The sequence below is a fragment of the Crinia signifera genome, chromosome 6, assembly GCF_055691185.1.
Source record: "Crinia signifera chromosome 6, ASM5569118v1, whole genome shotgun sequence".
NCBI lineage: Eukaryota > Metazoa > Chordata > Amphibia > Anura > Myobatrachidae > Crinia > Crinia signifera.
Genome location: NC_139222.1, coordinates 70,463,022 through 70,485,060, shown reverse-complemented (window position 1 = coordinate 70,485,060; position 22,039 = coordinate 70,463,022). Strand labels below are relative to the sequence as shown.

Here is a 22,039-nt window from a genome sequence, read left to right as displayed (position 1 = left end):
TGTATGCGCTACAGTATATAAATAACTGCTAATAAATAAATATACATACACTTATTTATACTCTGGCCCAAAAGGCTTTCCAGCCATGACAATATGACAAATACAATAGGAAGAGGTTGCAGTTCAATGACCAGCCACCTCTTGTCTCTGTTTCACATTCACTTCTACCCCATCTGTGTCACCCCTGTCTGTCATCCCCTCCCCTTCAGAATGTCAGCCCTCCCAAGCAGGACCCTCTGCCCTCATGTGATGTAGCCTCTGTTAGCTGGATACACAACTGCATGATATCACGCCGATTTGTCCGATCTAGGCAAAACAGCATGACAATCATCCGCATCATACAGTAGGTACAGCCGATTGTGAAGAACTATTCTCTGAGGAATTACACAAGTCACAAGCAAATAACCTATTGTTTTCAATATCATGGTAAATTCCATATTTATTCATTTATTAAAATATAAAAAAAATTATATAAACCCAACCTGAAAATCTTACTGGCTCTCAAAGAAGTCTCAACTTCAACTGCACCACAAAGCCCGCACAGAAATCTTATACACACTGGGGATGTGTCAGGGAATGCGCCAATTCAAAACACAGGCTTGGATGGGATTGGGGGGTTGAAGTGAAGGCAAGGGAGGCAGAACAGGAAACATCCTTAACCTAAGTCCCACAAAACAGACTCTTTGGACCCTTAAGAGTTGTAACCACTTTAACAAGCTCTGACTTTTTGCTGGCAAACCTATAACAGCCAGAAATAGTGACACACTGAGTAAGCTAGGAGTCTCTCCCCACCACCTCCCTCTCTTCTAGTAATTTATTAGCTGAGTTATGAGAACGATATACATTACACATGCAGCCAACTTCCCCATGCCTTGCTTAAAAGAGAAAAATCTTTGAAATGAACGGTTTCCAGACTTGACATAGTTCTACAAGAAGGAGGAGGAGGGTGTGTGTGTGTGTGTGTGTGTGTGTTGGGGGGGTACACACAGGAGAGGAGGGGGAGGCAGGGCAGAAGCACAAAAGGGAAGTTACACAGACAGAACAGGATATGTCCCACAAATTCATTGCACAGCCCTTGCTCCCACCTCCCCCCATTAACCCCTTAATATGCTTTACTCTGGCACACGACTGTGACACTATTAAGCACAGACAATAACAGGAGATTAATGGCAGCCTAAATTACTGTATGCAAGCCAAGCATTATATTTAGGTATATATTACACGCACTATATGGATATACAACACACAAATTGTTTATGTATATATATATATATATATATATATAAATATATATATATATATATATATACATACATACATACATACATAAACACACACGCATACATACATACATATTGCTTATAACATAATATATTATAGTATATAATATATATATATACATGCATACATACTTGTAGAAATAACGGAGAACAGAAATACCTGTTATTATTATATATATATATATATATATATATATATAATATGTGTGTGTGTGTGCGTGAGGGTGGCGGCCTGGCACTCTCCTAAAAGGTATTCTGGACCCCGATGCCCTTGAAGAGGTAATGGTACAGTAGAGGAGGAACTCACGGCACTCCAGGGAAACTTTTCAAATAATGTATTGAAGAAAAAAAACACACCAACGTTTCGGAGCTCTGCCGTTTCTTTGTCAAGGTGTCATTGTTACACTATTTCACCTTGACAAAGGAGCGGCAGAGCTCCGAAACGTTGGTGTGTTTTTTTTCTTCAATCCATTATTTGAAAAGTTTCCCTGGAGTGCCGTGATTTCTTCCTCTACTATATATTTATATTACAGTAGATGGATGAGCAGCACTCTCGGGTTATTCAATAAAGAAATGACACTTCTTAGGTGCAAATTTCTACGTTTCGGTTTATTTCAATAAACCTTCATCAGGAATTCGCACCTAAGAAGTGTCATTTCTTTATTAAAAAACCCAAGAGTGCCGCTCATCCATCTACTGTATTATTATTTGCAAAGAGAGGGCACCGGGCCAAGTTACATCGTATGAGGGCAGGAGTGCCAGGCCGTCCAAGAAGATATATATGGCAAAGTCCTGGCTGTGTGTCGTGTGTTTATTTATCCTGAGTGCCGCCTGCAAACCTGTGTTATATATATATATATATATATATATATATATATATATATATATATATATATATATGTATCCCCAATATTAAAATGTTTTACACAGTGATAGAAATTTATATGTACGGCAGCCTCACCACTAAGTTCCCTGAGGGATAGGGAACGAACAAAGCCCAATGTTTTTACCCAATAGTGGTATGGCGCCTATAACAGAGTCCAAATGCAAATTTGCAAATTCCGTATCCAGTGAAGTAATACAGGTCGTCTTTTTCCAATGGTTTGTTTATTTATTATTCTTCACAGGATAGTCAGGTAAAAACGCTTGTAGACAAGCGTTTTTACCTGACTATCCTGTGAAGAATAATAAATAAACAAACCATTGGAAAAAGACCTCCTGTATTACTTCACTGGATACGGAATTTGCAAATTTGCATTTGGACTCTGTTATAGGCGCCATACCACTATTGGGTAAAAAAAAATATATATATATTTATATTATTAACAGTTTTTTATACAGCGCAGCATATTCCGTTGCGCTTTATAAAGGAGACAGTGATACAACAAACAGGGTATTTACAGACAGTCAAATTGTAGGAGGGCCCTGCTCGCAAGCTTACAATCTATAGGGAAATAGGTATTGATACATAAGGATAGATACTGTATTCTTTATTGCAATCGATTCCACCAGAATGCAAGGTTCTGTGACTGGTTCTGGAATTTCATAAGCTTGCCTAAAGAGATGAGTTTTTAGGGAACGCTTATAGGTTTGGAGACTGGAGGAGAGTCTTGTTGTGCTTGGGAGGGCATTCCACAGAGTGGGTGCAGCCTGAAGAAAGTCCTGCAGTGTGTGTATATATAAATATATATATATATATATATACACATATACACACACACACACACACACACATATATACATATATACGCACACACACACACGCGCACACACACACGTCCAAAGGATAGAAGGCACTCAGAAAACAGGAACTCAAAGCAAATGCAAAAAAGACATCTGTATTAGCGGTGTTACTGTTTTTCAGCATTTGCTTCAAGTTCTTTTTTCAATATAGATGGAGCCAGCCCGCCATAGCTGGCAGATGCTGGCGGGGGCGTGGCCGGCAGACGGGGACACACGAGTGTCTCGCTCACCCGCTCGCGCATCCCATTGCTAATAATGGGGCACACAAGCAGCTAGTGTTGCCACACCCTATACTGGCAAGCGAGGGAGGCGCAGGCTGGGTGGGGGATGGCAGATGGCGATCAGATAGCCGGGAGCTGCTCTGATCCATCTGTATACCCACTTTGTACGGTTTTGTAGGCAAAGGGGTTCACACCAAATATTGATACGATTTAGATTTCTATTCTGATAACCTGATATAAATAAACGATTAACACTTCTATTTTTTTTTTTAAGCATTTTTAATCTGCACCACTTTCTACACTTTTGTATATATGATTTCAATGTTTCGAGGGTAGCTGAAGCCTGTCTTAGCTTGACTATTTTGAAATGCCGCCCCTACACCGATTCTACATTGGGATCTGCCATGAGCACCTACGAAGGCACCCAAGGGAACTGAATTCTAATTAGGAGTGCAGCCCATATTCATTATATATATATAGGAGAAATAACGTAAAATATTCCTCCATCTGATGCTTTTATGTTCCGCCATTATTCTTAGTATCACCATAGCCAACAGTTATTTGTTTGTTTTTTATTGGGCTTTTTTTCTGTTTTTTTTAACTTGCTGTTGGCGTGATACATGTGGCAAATGCAGAAAATGAAACAAGATGCGCACAGTAAAACACCTGTCAAACGCCTTTGATGTTTTTTGTTGTTGTTATTTAAACACTATTACACTGCCTAATACACCAGTCGCTAGGAGGCCTTATAGAGTCAGTGAAGAGATTCCCCAAAAACTAGGCATTAGATTTATCCATCCTTGTTACATACAGTACACATATTATCGAGTAAGCCCATTCGAAGCAAAAGCTTTGAAAGCTAGTCTCAGTGTCTGTGCATGTGTGAGAGAGAAAAAGATGTAGTTTCACTCACCGCCAACAGATGGCAGTGTTTCAGAGACTCACAAACGGACACTAGACAGATTCTTTTTGCCAACCCATCATTAAGGAGACCAAATATGTCACTAACTGGAAAGCAGAGAGCCCCGATTACTACTTCACCCGGTGACAGGCAGCCAAAGGCACATGTTTTGCATTTAAAAAGCTTTGGTTGCATTTATGGGGGCCAACGTTTTGTTATTCTCCTGAGTTCCTTAATCTGATATAAAAATATATAATACATGGAAAGATTGGGCATCACAGACATCAGTCATTTCTTCAAAAGCACATTGCTTTGCGCCTGTCCAAACTATGGCCCTCCAGCTGTTGTAAAACTACAAGTCCCATCCTGCCTTGCCACAGTTTTGCTATTATGGAATACTAAAACTATTGCAAAGCATGCTGGGATGTGTAGTTTCACAACAGCTGGAGGGCCATAGTTTGGACATGCCTGCCCGGCATAGGCAAAGAATAACAGTAATTTACTTAGAGTCATAAGGAGGTTTTGAATCAACCTGGATACAGATCAAAGCCATTTGTATTTCTCAGATACCGAACAGTCTGCAGCCCTATGCAAATGGTTAAAATATATGCCAGATATTGGAGGTTTCTTTATAGGATATAAATATAATCCAACAATTAGTTATTTTACCCAGGATAGATCTGCTGAGTCAACATGGTTACCCTCAGTATTGGCTGCCCATGTTTTCCTTGCTGGAAAGCCATGCATCAGAAATGAATGAACAGCTGGGCAAACCAATGTGTCCTGTGGTGTCTAGCAGAATGTGGCAGTGGGTGGGTCATAACCACCATACTGCAGAACTCTATCATAGAAGACCTGCAATACAGCAGTTGTTACACCTGCGGCTCCCTTACTAACTACAACTGATGAGAGGGAAGTAGCTGACAGCACTGAAGCTCGGGTACAACAGAGGTAGAGGTGTTTACTGGTCCTTTAATCATAGAATGTACATTACATGGAGTATGCAGGAAAGCAGCCCATGTCTTTATCAAATCTCATGATGAACACCGTAGGGGAAGTTACATATCGCCCACCCACCCAAATCAGCGTGGCAGTAGCTGAACTATGAACCACAACTATAGGGTTGCCATCAGTTTTGTGTGAATTTTGGATACTGGCGGTGAAGGGTGTAAGATGCGGTGTTGCTGTTGCCATTTAAATAACTCAGCAACAAAAGTTCACACACTTCACCCGCAATTGAATTCCCCCCTGTATGTGACATGAAAGAAAACGGAAAAATTGCCATACAAAAGCCAGTAAGGTCATGCGTGCATTGAACCATTAGTCAAACAATAAGTGCCTACACAGCCAGATGAATTTACCATCCATCCCAATAGGCAAATGACAGTTTGAGAGAAGATGATTGAGACACAGATTTGCCGTCAAATGGGCTGAAGACATTAGAATAGCTGGGTGTGGATCGTTTGGTCTACAACAATTAGGTTGACATGCAGCAAGGTCGACATGGGTCTAGGTCGACATAGGTCTAGGTTGACATGACATTAGGTCGACACAAGCATTAGGTCGACATGGGCTAGGTCCACAGTCAAACGGTCTACATGGGGCTTTTCACCTTTTTTTTTTTTACCCGAATGTCGACACAGTCGGCATGGACACAGTTTGAAGTGCACCGCTTTGCTCGCAATGCTTCGGGCACGGTGCCTCACTACGCTTGGCACACTATTTTATTCTCCCATGGCGCCCTAGTGGATGGTAGGGCATGAAATACCGCCTGTCAGCACGTCGGCTCAAAAAACTGTCGACCTAGCCCATGTCGACCTAGTTGTTGTAGACCCAATGATCGTATCCGGAATAGCTGCGGGCAAAATTGACATCTTATGTGCTCTATTGAATAGGTTTGTCGCAAAACACTATCCCAACAAATGCCAGTTACTGCAGAGGTAGGTAGAGTGAATGCATGCAGAGGTACAGCAGACTAGAACTGCAGCAGCAATGGTTCCAAATGATTAAACACTACAAGTAGACTGTGATCGGTATATTGTGACAGCTATAGGGAAACTTAAAAGCATTTACACCTCTTTAGGAGCATTGTAAAAAAAGGTATGGTTTCCATTTTACACTGGTCTTTGTCTAGCATAAGTATTAAAAGATGAAGGTTTAACAGGATCCAATAATTTATGGAGTTGCTGGAACCGTTGATATTTCAGCATGCTCGTTCCAAACACTGTTTAGATCTCTGTCTCGTGATCTTCCCCATATATCCATGTGAAGCTTCCCCAATCTCATGGCACTGTGATACAACAGCATTTCACAGCGGTCAAGGCCACGGTTTAAGTCTGGAAGAAACCGTAGACAGACAGCAGACAACGTGGAGAGATAATGTCAGAAAACGCTCTCCCTGCTTGTGCATAAGGATAACAATGTCTAACTACATATCCCCATGCAGTTAGTGCCGTTACGTAAGGGGAACCATGGAGGACGCTGTGCTGTATAGCTAGCACAATGCTTCAATTGAGACTTTTAAAAGATTGGGTAACGCTTAAGTAGTTCAGGGCAGAGCTGGTTAAGATCACTTCCTCAGGCAGAGATGCCTTCGCGAGGACAAAATGGAAAAGCCATGGTTTAAAGCAACACCTCACAAGCTTTGAGTGCTTGAGCTTGTATTACACACCTCATGTTAGTCAAATAATAAAGGAATCACTCTGCGGTATTCCGGCAATCACATTTGGATAATGCAATAAGAGACTCCAAAGGCCCTGACTGGTTCCGGAATTAACATTTATCCAAGACTTCATATCCCTTAAACCTTTCCAAGAGATCCCGAGCAGAACGTGAGAGGAATGCAATGCTTGGCGGGACAGGAGTGATGAATACGGCATTATACGAGGTGACACAATGCAGACTGGAAGATGGCTCACAGAAATAAAATGTAGTGGCATCTAGGCCTGCAGTGATACATCTCTCACTGCATTTCCATGACACGTCCCAGAGATCTCTGGCTATTTCTTAATGACAGCGGGGTGATAAAAGACACATCCCCAAATAACTGGGGTTGGGTGAAATCTGGCTATGTGGCGGTATGTGCATTACAACAAATATCTGGAGGTTCCGCCGCCTCCTTCTTGCCTTCTGGGCGAAAAGAGTGAAAGTTTATTCCGGTATTTCATGGGTTAAATCCCCCAGGACCCATTCCCATGTGCCTGCAGCTCCTCAATTGATTCCATTCCTGTGCATTGATCCTGGCTGCATTTGAATGCTGAACAAGTGCTACACATAGACAAGGCTGCATGAGAACAAAATACCAATAAAAAACAAAACCGTAAGGATGACACAATAATAATTGTTTGCTGGAGAGGCCATTACAAGGGAATGTGTAACACTGCATGAATACCAATTGCAGTGAAGGTGGGGGGAGCATTATTAAAATGCCCTTAACCTGCACAAACCTCTGTTATGCTAAGCCCCCAACTGGGGAGAACGCAGCCATTGTTATTCGTTTCTCATAGGATGAATGCAATTCTCAAACTCCTCTACAATGATTCTCAGTTACCATTTACCCAATGTGTGCTGAAAGCTTGGATCTTGTAATGTGTGTGGATCTGGGAAGATTTACACACAGACACCTAGGCTGGAGATATCTGCTCAGTGTAAGAAGACATCATAGGGCATTTTATGATGGAAAGTACTTACAGCAGTAATGGCTGGTAGTATATATGAGCATCACTGCAAATGCAAGCATGACAACATGGCAAGTTTGGCATTGTAAGGACTGCATTGTAAGGACTGCATTGTAAAGTCTGTATGTTCTTGCTGTCTACTCAGCGTGCTTATGTACATGATTCTGTATCAGCAATAGAACACAGACCATTGTCACCACACATAAATGAAGCAGTGGGATTTGTCTGATGCATTATAAACAAATGGGGATAATATAATTAACTCTCCAAAAAAAAACTTTACAAGTATATGGTTATAAAGACAACATAGCAAACTGGGTTGCTCGTCTCATGGCAAAACAAAGACATGTGATATTTCAGATGTAATGTTGCTATGGGCAACCAATCAGATACCATACCTCCCAAATGTCCAGATTTCACGCAGTAGGGGGCAGTCGGGAGTCCCCTCTGTCACCCGCTGCTCTGCTATGTGCGATTTGTAGGCCACACCCCCTTGCCACGCCCCAAATTTCAGGAGTGCGCGACTGTCCCTTTGAGCATGGATCAACTGTTGGGAGGTATGCAGATACTATTTATTATCTTCTGGAACAGGGGTGCTCAAACTCGGTCCGCAGGACCTCACACAGTTTCCATTTTCCAGGTCACAGGGGCATTCATTACTCACTGGCACAATTTAAGAGATCCACAGGTGGAAATAATTATTTTACTCGATTTTGTAAGGAGACCTATGAAACATGCACTGTGTGGGGTCCTGAGGGCCGAGTTTGAGAACCGGTGTTCTAAAAGGTGCAATTTCCCCCAAAGAGTCTAATGGGGCTTCTACACGTAGCGATTTTTGCCAATTTTCTAAGCAATCTTTATAGATTGCTTACAAACTATGCACAAATCGCTGTTTTTCCCCCTATAGCGATAGCGAAGCGCAGCCCTGCACTTAGCTATTTCCGGAATAGATACTTCAAACATGCTTGAAATATCTGGTCATTCCCCATGTTCTCTCTATTGTGTGCTGAGCGATCTGTGCTGAGAGATCTGAGCGAGGCTAGATCGCTCAGCAAAAAAGCTCACGTTGCTACTTGTGTAGGCCTCATAACTGATTCTCCCCTCTTAAAGGAGTCCTCTTTCAGAGATGTGGCTATGGAAAATGTGTGCGCTTGGCACAGGTCCCTATTCCTGATTGTAGTCCATGTGGATGGTAAATTATGAATAGTTGAAAAAGTTGATAAGAAAAAAAAGATAATTGTGTCAATCGTATCTACTTGTTGACCTTTCATCTAATGACCTTTCATTTGTTGACCGATCATCTACTCTGGAGTGGTAAGCTCTACTATGATATTCAACATGCTAAAACCAATTTGATATATAGGCCAATGAATGTTTCCAAATGGGCGCTGGACGGGGTCCCGACAGTCAAAAGGCATTTACCCGACCCCGACTGTCAAAACACCGACAGCCGGGTTCCCGACGGCCACCTGCTATTTTCCCTCGTGGGGGTCCAAGACCCCCATAGAGGGAGAATAGAATAGATGGCGAACGTAGCGAGCCACCATGCCCGCAGCGCGGCGAGCCCGCAAGGGGCTTAGTTGCGCTCACCATGTTGTCTGAGTCCGGACAGTCGGGATCCCGACTGTCGGACCCCTGTACCACACCCGATTCAAATGACTCAAATAATATGATTAGCATGAAAGGAGTTAAAAGACAAAGGGCCAGATGCACTAAGCTTCCAAAGTGATAAAATGAGAGTGATAAACAACCAACCAATCAGCTCCTGCCTGACATTTTTTCAAACACAGTCTGTGACTTTGCAGGTAAGAGCTGATTGGCTGGCTGTTTATCACTCTACATTTGATCATTGTTGAAGCTACGTGCATCTGGCCCAAAGTAATGATGAAGGCTTGAACATGCATTCATTGTGAAGGCAGTGTGCATGGAACCTTAGAGGTAAGATGTAATGCATTTTTGGCCTTGTAATAATTATGCAACTGGCATGAAATGTGTTCTGTAAAAATTGGTTCCAACGTATCTGTGCACATACAGGAGCCAGGACGATGATATTTATTTATAATTGCTATCAGTAATCTCTGTACGTTTCGCTTTCTTACAAAGCATATGCCATGAGTTCTGTACACAAACACACGTACACAGCGAGCAGCAGAAAAACAGAATGTTCCCGTTAGGGGAATGTTCTTATGACAGAATTATTTTCCTGAGGAAAGAACACGCTGTCACAGCCCTTGCCAGTCGCAGACAGCCAGCGACTGGAGCTGCACCCCTGGGCTCCTGCACCATGATTTTTTAGGGTGGATAAACAAATAGGGCAGGAGCTTGAAAGGCATTTTAACATGTTTGTTGCCATACCAGCGGCGACGCGAGGGAGAGGAGCATAGCAATTATTTTTGAGCCAGTAAGAATTGATGAAATTATTATCCAGATAGCTATAAATATATAAATAAGTGAAAAACTGAATTCCATTAGTAGAAAACTTGTGATTTCTAAGTAGCAGAAAAGCACTGGATAGCATCTACCTCTATTACCTTTGCCAGCTTCTACTGGGCTTCATGCCAAATCAGTCGCCCTCACCCATATTCCCAGAAGGCTTCGCTTTGTCACTATATTTGAATGGGAGCCTGTTATTCCATTCCGATGCCATACACGGCAAGATTCTCTTCCCAAGTCCATCTGCAGACACAGTTACCCCCCAAGTCATTCCTAGGACACACATGTATACAACACTGTTCTGTAAAAGGCAATCTCATCATCATCATCATACCCCAATCACCTCAACTCATATAATCATACCCTCCAACATGACCCATTCCATTAGGTACAAAATGCTCTGTTTCTGGACTCCCCTGCCAGTGACAGTTGCAGCTGTGAGGATGCAGCACAGTCAAATATTCAAATAGGGGAGCCACACACCTAATGCCACTCCAAACATCACTGTCCTGGACTCACTGACAGTTGATGTGGTTCCCCTCTTTGAATTTTGGACTGTGCTGGAGTCCAACCTCTGTAACTGCCACTGGCAGGGAAGTCCAGGAACAGAGCATTTTGTACCTAATGGAATGGGTCATGTTGGAGGTATGTATCATGCTCCACCTAATACCCCCATATCATCATATCCCTCATGCACCACTCAAATCATCATACCCACCCATGCACCACCCAATCTCCCCATATAGGGTGTATAATATTAGCTGGAATAGTTAAAACCTTATTATGACCTTATTGTGCGAGGTCTGAGTGTAAGGCAAATAGAACTGAAGGTAACCACCTATTAGAGTGACACGCAGATCACATGTGGGGACATAAATCAGTCACATGCCTTCAACCTGTGTTTCGCAAACCCCCCACACTTAGGTGACACAAAATGTCTGCAAGCAGCCATAACTCAATGAATGTCTGAAGCAGGAGCACTGTCCCTGTGTGACACCATAGCTGTTCTTATGTGAGAGCGGTTACACCACATTTACCGTCAGGTTCTGATGTTTACAACAATGTATGAGCATATGTTTATAATAGTACAGTATATATTATCACCATACAACTTAACGCAATATACAGAAAGGAGGCAGAAGCCTTTTTTTATTGCTAAAGTTTTTTTTATGTTGGGATATCTCTTAACAATACTTAGGGGGCCTATGTACTAAATCCTGGAGAGAGAGAAAGCGCCAACCAATTAAGCTCCTACCATGATAAAGCAGGGGTGGCCAAACGGTCCTCGAGATCTACTAACGGTCCACGTTTTACAAATCACCTAGCTCAGTGAAGGCTAACCTTGACACGCCATCTGTTGTAGAACTACACATCTCAGCATGCCCTGCATCAGTTTTAGCATGGCCAAATAGTAAAACTGTAGCAGGGCATGCTGGAATGTGTAGTTCAACAACAGCTGGAGTGTCAAGGTTAGCTATCACTGACCTAGCTGGGGCACAGTTGTAGTCATTGCTAATGGTCACATTCTCATACCTGCTCCATTTATTGCCTGAACTGTTGGTAGATCTTGAGCACAGGTCTGACCACCCGCGTTACCGGCTGTGTTTGAAAAATGACAGGAGCTGATTGGCTGGTACATTTTCTCTCTCTATAAGGCTTAGTACATAGTTCCCTTAATAGGGAATGTATACTGCGGAACATCCATCCATTCATGGTAAGCAGCTTTCACCTATCCTCATATACTGAGTTGGGGTTTTCTAAGAGAAACAATTAATCCTACTAAAATAATAAAATAAACTCTAAAAGGTCACTTTAAGTGAAAGGTCCTATAGGAAGATCTATCAATGAACTCATTAGTAGTCTATATAGTCATGCTCTATACCAGCACAAGCCAAGAAGCGACCCTAGGCCTACATGCGATCTTCTGAGCCTTTAACTTTGGCCCCAACCTCTTTCCTGTTTTGTGGTAGCACTTGTTTGTTATGGTTTGTAACTCTTGTTTATAAGGTTATGAAAGGTGGCTGTCCCTTTTTTTGAGTAAATAATACCCCTTTCAGACAGAAAAGCATTTCAAATGCCGTGTCATTTTGCCAGGTGCAGCCTGACCCCCCTTCACACAGAAGAACAAATTCCCGGGTTAAAAATTTCTACCCGGTAATTTGCTGAATAACACGGGTATTTCTTCTGTGTGAAAGGGTCAACACGGGTCATAAATCCCGTGCCTTCGACCCTAGTCAATTCCAGGGTCGGAGACACTGGATTTACGAGACGGGTGTGCCCTTTCACACAGAAAAAGGACCCGTGTATGTAATGAAATTCCCGAGTGGAACTGCTTCACCCTGGTATTTCATTTTCTGTGTGAAAGGGGCATTAGTGTATTAAATTATTAATAAAATAGAAGGACATGTGTAGCCCTTTGAACATGTGATCAAGGTGGTCACATTACATAGTGAGCAAATATAAATGAATAAAAAAAAAGAGTAAGGTGATCATATCGGTAAAACCTCTAAAAACTTCAGTGGTATGGATGTTACTGTCATCAAACAATAAAGCAACAATGCATTTCAAGAGATCACACAGGCAAAGTGTCAAACTCATACTAGTATTATAGAATGACTTATGATCACCTTTCCTGACAGATGCTACCCTGCAAAGTCAGGCCTCTCAAGGACAGGCAATACAAGCAGCTTCCACCTCAGAAGGTTTTGGCACCAAGCAATTCCAACTCTTTCGAGGAGCAGCAGCAGCAGCACTCGCGCACGATTACATCCTTTCACAGCTAATAACAGGGCACAGAAGCAGGTATGGCAAAGTGGCACATAACTAAACGCATACAGTGTAAGGAAAGATTATACAGCTGCCAATGTACTGCAAAACAAGAAGGGAGCAGGGATTCCTTCTGTATAGTCACACAATAATAATTGCACAGTGCTAAGTTCGGAGAATGCATTGAACACTGCTCTAAGAATGTATAAACTGAAGTTTAACAGTTTAGATGCAGGAGGATATTATTGGCGAGGATGAGCGCACGCTATCAGGAGTACCTACGGGCAGGGGTCAAAGTGAGGGGGAACGGGGTGGAACAGAGTTCCACCACCTATAATGGTGAGGTGGAACATTTTAACCTCCACATTGGCCCTGAACAGTAATTCTCACAGAACAGCATTCTAGTTGGCAGGGGGATGCCAAAAACCCTACCACTGGTCCTGTCTCTGCCTAATTGGGGTAAAGGAGGGGGTGTAATTAGGTGGCATAGAGAAATGAGTTCCCCCTACCTCTGCATGACCACTTTATGCCCTGCCTACGGGGGTGTCCAATTCTGGATATAGAGGATTCTCAAGGCATGAGAGACATTTCCGGGAATTAAACTTTACTTATCCTAAAAGAGCACGGCTTGTATACTTCCTGCCGCAAACTCTGGCCAACTAGACTTTGATCAATGAGCGAGTACAATAAAAAGCTTCTATTTCAGATCTATTTAAAGGAGACATTTTCCATTTCATTCACAGTTGAAATATTATTTATGTAACAGTGCTTTGCCAACACGCGTAGTGAATAGTGTGACAATTACCGGACAGCAGTAACGGTTAAATCTGACAAAAATTTAATTCATGAAACAAATAAAAATCTGTCCTAAACTTTCTTTCCACTGTTGTGGACTGACCGAAAAGTAAACACAGTATGCAAATCGTTCAATAACAACGGATATGGAGAAAGTACAAACGTTTATGTGTGCGGCTGACTGGCATTGGCAGGTAATGTATTATCACTGCTCAAAGGTGGGAATCACTAAAATATAGCAGTCAGAGATATGTGTATCTTCAGTAGATACAGGTTGGTTGCCATCAGTAACTACACATTTGTACCTCGGAGCAATGTTAATAACCCCAACTTTTTGACTAATAACAACTCCTGAAGAAGGCCCTGATTAATTAGGCAAGAGATAAAATTGTGCTGCTGTTCAAGATACTCTTTCTTGCCTAGAATGTGTAATGCTAAAGCAACAGTGTAGCAAGTACCACAAACCGGAAATGTCGCTGCTTACCGTCGTTCGGCCTCAGGATGATTCTATTCGGGGATCCAACCTGCCTACATGGGGGACTTATGAAGTCCTGCAATCTGGAGATCAGTAACACAGAGTCTCCTAAAAATAAATTGAAACAACATTTAATAGCTCATGTAGACAGCATGGCCAATTTCTATTGAAGATTATGGTGTTTAGTTTTTACAACTCGGCGCTTCTGATCATGTCTATGCCCAAAATTTAAATGAGCAATGGTTTTACTAGCCTGGTTTTGCGGGTAAAATCATTGCCTTTTTAAATTTCGAGCATACATTTAGCAGAAGCACTGGATTTTACAACCCAAAGCTCAGTATATAAACGCCTATGACTTTTACAGCTTAAGCTAACATACATCCCTTATGACCAAAAAGGTGGGTGGCAAACTGGAGGAGATCCAGCAATTTGAGCCAAGTGACCAGGACCACTGCATTCTACGACAGGTCCAACAAGTATGTTTACAGCAGACCCTCACGGACAGGTTGTCATTTTTGCACAACAAAATCATTATTGCGCATCTTGGTACTGCTGTGACCAAATGCTGCGTACTGTTGCTTGTGCCATACATGCAGCACTCCTGTACTTCATAACCACTCACCTGTTACAGTAACATGGATGTAACATTGATTTATTTTGACGATTTTATTAAGATTTTTGAAATAGAACATCATTATTCATGTAAAATTGTATTGTAGCATCCAAAACAGTCCCTAAAAACAACTCTTGCAGCATTTTTCTTTTTTGTTGATCAAATGTATTTATGTTCTATGGGTTTTAGGGGAGGATGCATCACAGCTTGGAGAAAGATAAATTAGAGACAAAAAAATACCAATCGGCTCCTAACTGTCCATTTTCAAACAGCCTGTAAAACAGCAGTTAGCAGCTGATTGGTTAGTACTTTACATTGCTCCAAGCTTTGATACACGTCCCCCTTAAATACTTTTTTACACCTCAAACCGACACAATTTGTAACAATGCTGGTCCGCTTTCTATCCAGGGAAGCAGAGCAGTTTTGTATACGTGGAGACAAGCTAAGTAGAAACAGAAGTGGCTACAAAGAAGTGGCAACAATGACTATGATGGTCAGAAATGCAGCAGGATTCCACACCCCACCCTTTCGCTCAGCATCTGCAATGTATTTCCAGCCACTTTTTAAATATTACCTAGAACAACAAATATAATATAGAGGAAAGGGGAGTTAAGGACATGGAGGACAGTGAGTATGGAACAATGGAAAGGAGCGGGTAGAGAATCATTGCACCGGGAAAGTGGGAGATACCACAAGGAGGAAGTGGAAAGAAGTGAGGCTAGCCAAGTGGAATAATGCATCGGACCAGTGACTATGAATAAACCACTGTGAGTCACAGCACAGAGCACACACTACAGTGGTAACATAAAAGCAGTGCGCTCTGTGCTGTGCATTCTCCCCTATGTAGGCTTCAGAATGACTTTTCTGTGTTTTGATCAATGGAGAGAAAGCAGCAAAAGACAGCTAAATGATTTGAGAGAGGAAAGCAGGATTTATGAATTTGTACACCATTGCGTGACCTGATCAATGGAACAGCCCTGACTGAAGAAACTTCAAGATGAGCTACAACAAATTAACACAGCAGAGCCGTGATGGGATCAGAGGCGGACACGCTGAGATAACCAGTCCCAGCATTGATCAGGTTCTAGAGGCTTTAGAGCATTTTCTACTCTCCTTTATGGGTTACAATGCTAGTCTATAAATGAATGTGCTTTAATTGCAGTTAAGTAAATATCATAAAGTAGAATAGTTGACATGCGTTTGCCAAGTCAGCACACTCCCTGTGTCCCTACCTAGGCCAGGCCTTGGCTGCAACAGGAAGGTCATGATAATACCAGTGTGTAACATTGCCAAGAGACACACGGCTGTCCCCTTTTGGTCCCGTGGAGCAGAAGTCAGCTGCTTTCCGCAGCTGTTAGAACACAGAGACCCTAACAAAAATCTGTGCACTATTTTTTTTTTCTATTTTAATTATAGGACAAGTCAAGTTCTGGGATTTACCTATGACCCTACCATGATGCCAAGTACGATTGTCTCGCTGTCTGCTTCTATTCAGCTTTATGGGTACGGAACTCCCTCTCCCTGTGCACACAGCTCACAGCTAGCTGTGCCGGCCTAAACTGTAATATATTGGGCAGGAGGAGAATGAAGGCGGCCAGTAACTGTCACAAAAGGTAACAAGCCTACCCACGCAGCACTGGGTTTCAACTATCAGAGGAAATCCCAGGTTATGAAGCCTACATGTGGCAGACAGGTAACGCAGTCAGGACTATAAACAATTTTGTGATTAAAGAACACTGACAATCATTTTATGACAAATCACAAGGACACATATGAATGGGATGCAGTTAAAATCCCGGCGGTCGGGATCCCGGTGTTCAGAATCCCGACGCCGGAATCCCGACCGCCGAAATGCCGACACATTCTCCCTCCTGGGGTGTCCACAACACCCCTGGAGGGAGAATAAATTAGTGTGCCGAGCGTAGCGAGGCACCGGGCCCGCTGCGTGGCAAGCGCAGCAAGCCCGCAAGGGGGGGGGCGATCCACGTCCCCCCCTTGTCGGCATTTCGGCTGTCGGGATTCCGGCGTCGGGATTCTGAACGCCGGGATCCCGACCGCCGGGATTCAATACTGAATCCATATGAATCAGACCTTGGAGAGAGATATAGTAGAGAGAAATTAAGTACCAACCAATCAGCAGCTGTTATTTTCCAAACAAAGCTTGAAAGCTTTTCATGCTATATTTTGCCCCCGAATACACAAGCAAGAGAACATAGAAACATAGAATTTGACGGCAGATAAGAACCACTTGGCCTATCTAGTCTGCCCCTTTTGGGGCGAAGACATATAAATATATCTAAGTACTGCATTTGTAACAGACAATCTAATCTCAATATATACAATTACATAAAAGAAAACAAAAAAAAATGCTAGGCTGTTTCTAACAAATGATATGAACAAGCGTCACACTTACACTAGTACTATAAATGTTTTTGCACTTGAACATCCACCTACATACTGCAAAGCAAATACATTCTATGGAAACATATATACATACTGTGCATATAACATGATCTCATAAGATCATACATAACAATCTCATATAGGCCTAATAATGTGTTGGTGGCCACAGCACTTATCCAAAACTTATCCAAAATCCAAATCTAGCTCAATAGTTTTATCTTGATCACAATATAGCAAAAAAGAAATAAAACACATAGTAACCCAAGCCTTTGTATTAAATATTGCGCGCTAGTACGAAATGTATAACAAGTATGACTGTGGCGGCAAGAAGCGTTTCTCTGGCTTGAAACTGACATGGATAATAAGGGGGAGGGTGCTGATTTGGATCCAGCTGTTGCCTTCACTTCTGATTAAGTCAAATATGTTTCATGTGTCATTGGCAGCACAAGGGTTAAAGGAAGAGGTGGGTGACAGGAGAGTGATCCTGACACTGAAAAGAATTAGGCTCAAAGCTGTGATCCGGGAGCAGTGAAATTAAAAGGAACGACCCGTAATCTATCACTCCTGACATCTGTTAACTCCAGCGGGGTGGGCGCCAATCAATACTGGCTGACAGCCAATGCAGAGGAGCTGGCAGCGGGTAATAGAACAAGGGGACAGAAAATAAAATTCATATTCAAGTCAAAAAGTGTCTGGTGCAACAGCAACATGAAGGAACAAAAGGAGTCAAAGCGATGAATGAAAATGACAAAATCATTACCTTATTGCATGAGTATAATGTCTGGGAAGAACGGAGACACAACAGCCAATCTGATTTTTACACTGAATATGGATTTTTGGATGTATAAGGGTTGGCTACTTTAGAGAACCAGACAGGAGGGTGATCATTTGTACTATCATCAGCCGGTATATACAGGAGGTTAGTTATTTTATAAACAATGCTGGTTAATCTGATTCAAATCGGTCCCCCGCACATTCGCACGGGGGACCGATTGTATGCAACTGCGCATATGTTTTTATGCACATGTGTGGCCGCTGTGTGCAAGTGCCCACATCACGGGTGTGATGTCAGTTGCCCGCCCTGTCCTCGCACAGACACCATAGAGGCTGAAGAAATTATTTCTCCCCCGCACCTAAGGCTGCGAATGGATGATTATGCAAGTCATCCATTCCCATACCTGCGGGGGTTCGGGGAAACCGGGCAGCCGTGGTGTCTGGGGGGCCTCACAAGTCAAACATAATAAGGACCAAAATTCGTTTTTTTGTTTTTGTTTTTTTAATGTCAATACTACTCTATAGCTCTACATTATAGCAAATACGTATTATATCCACCTGTCCAGAGAGGTAAATATACTGTAAAGCCGGGTACACACTATGCAATGTGTGTAACCGTCAATATTGGCGGTGGTAAGGACCCATTGGGTTGCTGGCATTGTCAAGTGTGTATGCCAGCGGGTGGGAGCGAGGGCCATGCTGCTCTTGTTACCGGGGTCCTACCTCACCTGTACTAAACAGACAAGGGAGGGGATTGTTAATGATATTGAGTGTACGCACTAGACGAGAAAGTAAAAGATATTGCACAGAGGCACCCTACTTTATCTTCTAGTGTGCTTGGGGCTCAACACACAACTCGACCCATGCCAAAAATGAAAAATAACAGATTATAGCCAATATAGCGGAAATTTAAAAGACTAAGGGGCAGATGTATTAAGCCTTAACAAAATATAAATGTAAGGGTGATAAAGAGACATAAACGTCCAGCCAATTACATCCTAACTGCCATGTTACAGGCTGTGTTTGAAAAAAACTCAGAGCTGATTGGCTGGACATTTATCTCTCTTTATCACCCTTGCATTAATCTGTTGCTCAGGCTTAATACATCTGCCCCAATGACCCTAATTCAGATATGCGCAAACTCAATGGTTTATGTATATCTCGATTGTTTCCTAATATGCGATGTGTATGTGCAGTCGCAGTACCCCTTAAGCTGTAGCATGATTCAATATTTAAGGATGGGGAAGGGGTGTTTTCTGGCTGTTGGATGCCAGTGGGCCTTGGACACAGTTGAACTGATCCTGCTTTCACCGTAACACCGCTATCCAAAGTAACCTCTTATTACGGACAAGTGGTTCTGGAGTCAATGAAGCAAACTTAAAAATGCTGCCAAACCTCTGAAAATGCTGTTTCTGAAGCTTAGGTCGCTCACCTTATATGTCCCAAGCCCTGGAATCCATCACATTGGGTGCTAGGGGCCACATCACCTGAAGCCTATGGGCTTCTATTGTTCTTGTCTGCTGTGAAGGATCCAAGTGGATCCCTCACAGCACACATGTCATCCGACACACCCTTGGTCAATACCCTACTAGTCCTATTAACGTAAAGCAGAGCTCTTACCACAAGAGCCCTCATTTGTGATTTTAGTCATGCGTACAGTGTTCCTGAATGCCATTATTCATGCAGTCAGTGGACGGATGCATCTCATATTGATGTACCTCGCCCTCTATATTCTATAAACTAGAATTAACCAGTGCAGTGATACAAAACCCCTATTTTAATTCGATTGTTACTAAGATGACCGATGTCCATGTAGATCAGGCATATCCAAAGTCAGGCCCGGGGGCCAATTGCGGCCCGTGCTGTCATTTCAAGCGACCCGCAGCCTCCAGCTGGAAGCGGGCAGAGCATCAGATGCAGGATGCACAGCACAGGACACTAAAGGTGGGGCCCCGGCGAGCGCGCCTTTACCTTACTGTCTGCTGCAGTGAAGAGGTGCCGGCCGCCACAGCCAGATGTGTTTGGCGTCCTACCCCTGCTGCTACAATCGTATATCACCCTACTCCACAATCACAGTGACAGCAGTGTTTGGGGAGGGGGGCAGCAAGGGGGAAGCTTGCACCCGTAACATGCAGAGCGGAGGAGGGCAGCAGCGGGAGCCCAAGCATCTCCTGTCCTTGCAGTGCCTGCTTTGCCTCTCCTTCCTCTGGCTCACACAAGGGGCTGGGAAACATACAGAGAAGGGAGGGGACAGAGTGGGGGACATACAGTGAAGGAGGGTCAGGCTGGGGGACATACAGTGAATGGAGGCAGTGATGGCCATTCAGAGAAAGGGGAGCAGGGGCAGGCTGGGGGACATACAGTGAATGGGGGCAGAGTAGGGTACATAGTGAATAGGGGTCATACAGTGAATGGAGTCATACAGTGAAGGAGGGTCAGACTTGGGGACATACAATGAATGGAGGCACTGATGGACATTAAGAGAAGGGGGCCAGGCTGGGGGACATACAGTGAAGGAGGGGCAGGCTGGTGGACATAGAGTGAATGGAGCAGAGTGGGGGACCATTCTGATGTGATTAATGATTCAAAGAATGTCAGGCTGAATGGTCGGCTCCCACACATTTACACTTCACCAAATCTGGCCCTCGTCGCAAAAATTTTGGACACCCCTGATGTAGATGATCCTGCAGCATTAGCTTATGTTGGCACAGTCGCTGCATAGAAAGGTACAGCTTCTACGGATTCCGCATTTAACTTGAGGCGCTATAAAAGCACAAGTTAGAGTAATCTGCAGTGATCCTGCCCTTAGTTGTGCACATTCATGTTCCCAGCAAATAAGTAGGAAAAACATTAATAAACAGAAAACTGTATGAGTGACAGTGAGCCAACTCAGGTGTCAGACAACACACTTAATGGAAGTTTAGAAATCCTTCAAAAGAATGGCCTCTGGGGAACAGTGATACTAAGCAAAGATTAATGCTAGGGAACCCTGAACTTCATTTTCAAACTCAAAGCCAGTTACATGAGAAAAGAAATCTGCTTTATGGATTGTCTGTACATAGAAAAGTCCAAGCATGCACAGGCGCAATGTACTGACTGTACAATACTATAGATACAATACTGTAGAATACTGTATATGGTGGGTCCCTTTTGGGTTCCAGACTGTGCACATAAATGATATATTATACCTATATGGCATTATCCAGCATGCAGTAGCAATATAGGCAGTCAGAGAGCATGAATGTTCTAAAACTTTTCCTTGAGAAATAAATCAATCACTTTATGAGCTTTGTATATTTATGCTTCATATCGCTAGGACACATCTACATAAACCCAGAGGCGATTAATTCCTTAAGAATGTAACAATAACGTTATTAAACTTCTCCTGTGGAAAATTAGAGCTTTTCAATACATGTTCCACTATTGGTAATATATTGACAAACAAGAGCTTCATAATGGAGGTTCTAGGATAATAATAGGTCGATAAAGTCTAGGTTGACCACTATTGGTCAACAATGACTAGGTTGACACCTAAGAGTGGTCAACTTACCCTAGGTCGACAGTGACAGAATGTATATCAACATGGACACCGTATAAGTGTACCCTTGGCCTTGCCGTGCTTGGGGCATTGTGACTCACTATGCTTGGCACACTATCCCAATCTAACTCTATGCCCACTTGGGTAGTAAAGTAAGAACCAAGTCAGTCTAAACAACAACAAAACAGGAAAATTGTGTTGACCTATTTGAGTGTCAACCATGTAAATGTCGACCTTAAGCGTGTGTCGACTTCTGTCATTGTCGACCTAGTCACTATCGATCAATAGTAGCCAACTCTGACTGTTGACCTAGACATTACCGACCCATCGTGGAGAGCAAAGAACATTCAAATCAAATTTGAGGGGGGAAAAACACCAAAGTAAGGATTCAGGAAGTTTGCAAAAACCTCCAAGACTGCC

The 22,039-nt window shown here is 42.9% G+C and overlaps 1 protein-coding gene across 5 annotated transcripts in view; it reads right to left on the bottom strand.

The window, feature by feature from the left end:
• The window catches only part of ZMIZ1 (zinc finger MIZ-type containing 1), a 293,441-nt gene that overhangs the window by 196,403 nt on the left and 74,999 nt on the right, over positions 1–22,039 (bottom strand). For 4 of the 5 annotated variants that reach the window (XM_083146266.1, XM_083146270.1, XM_083146267.1 and 1 more), the window contains one exon: positions 14,301–14,399. The exons of the other annotated variant lie outside the window; for it this stretch is intronic. The gene's annotated coding sequence lies outside the window, so the exon portion shown is untranslated. The remainder of the gene's footprint in view (positions 1–14,300; positions 14,400–22,039) is intronic. 5 annotated transcript variants of the gene reach the window in all.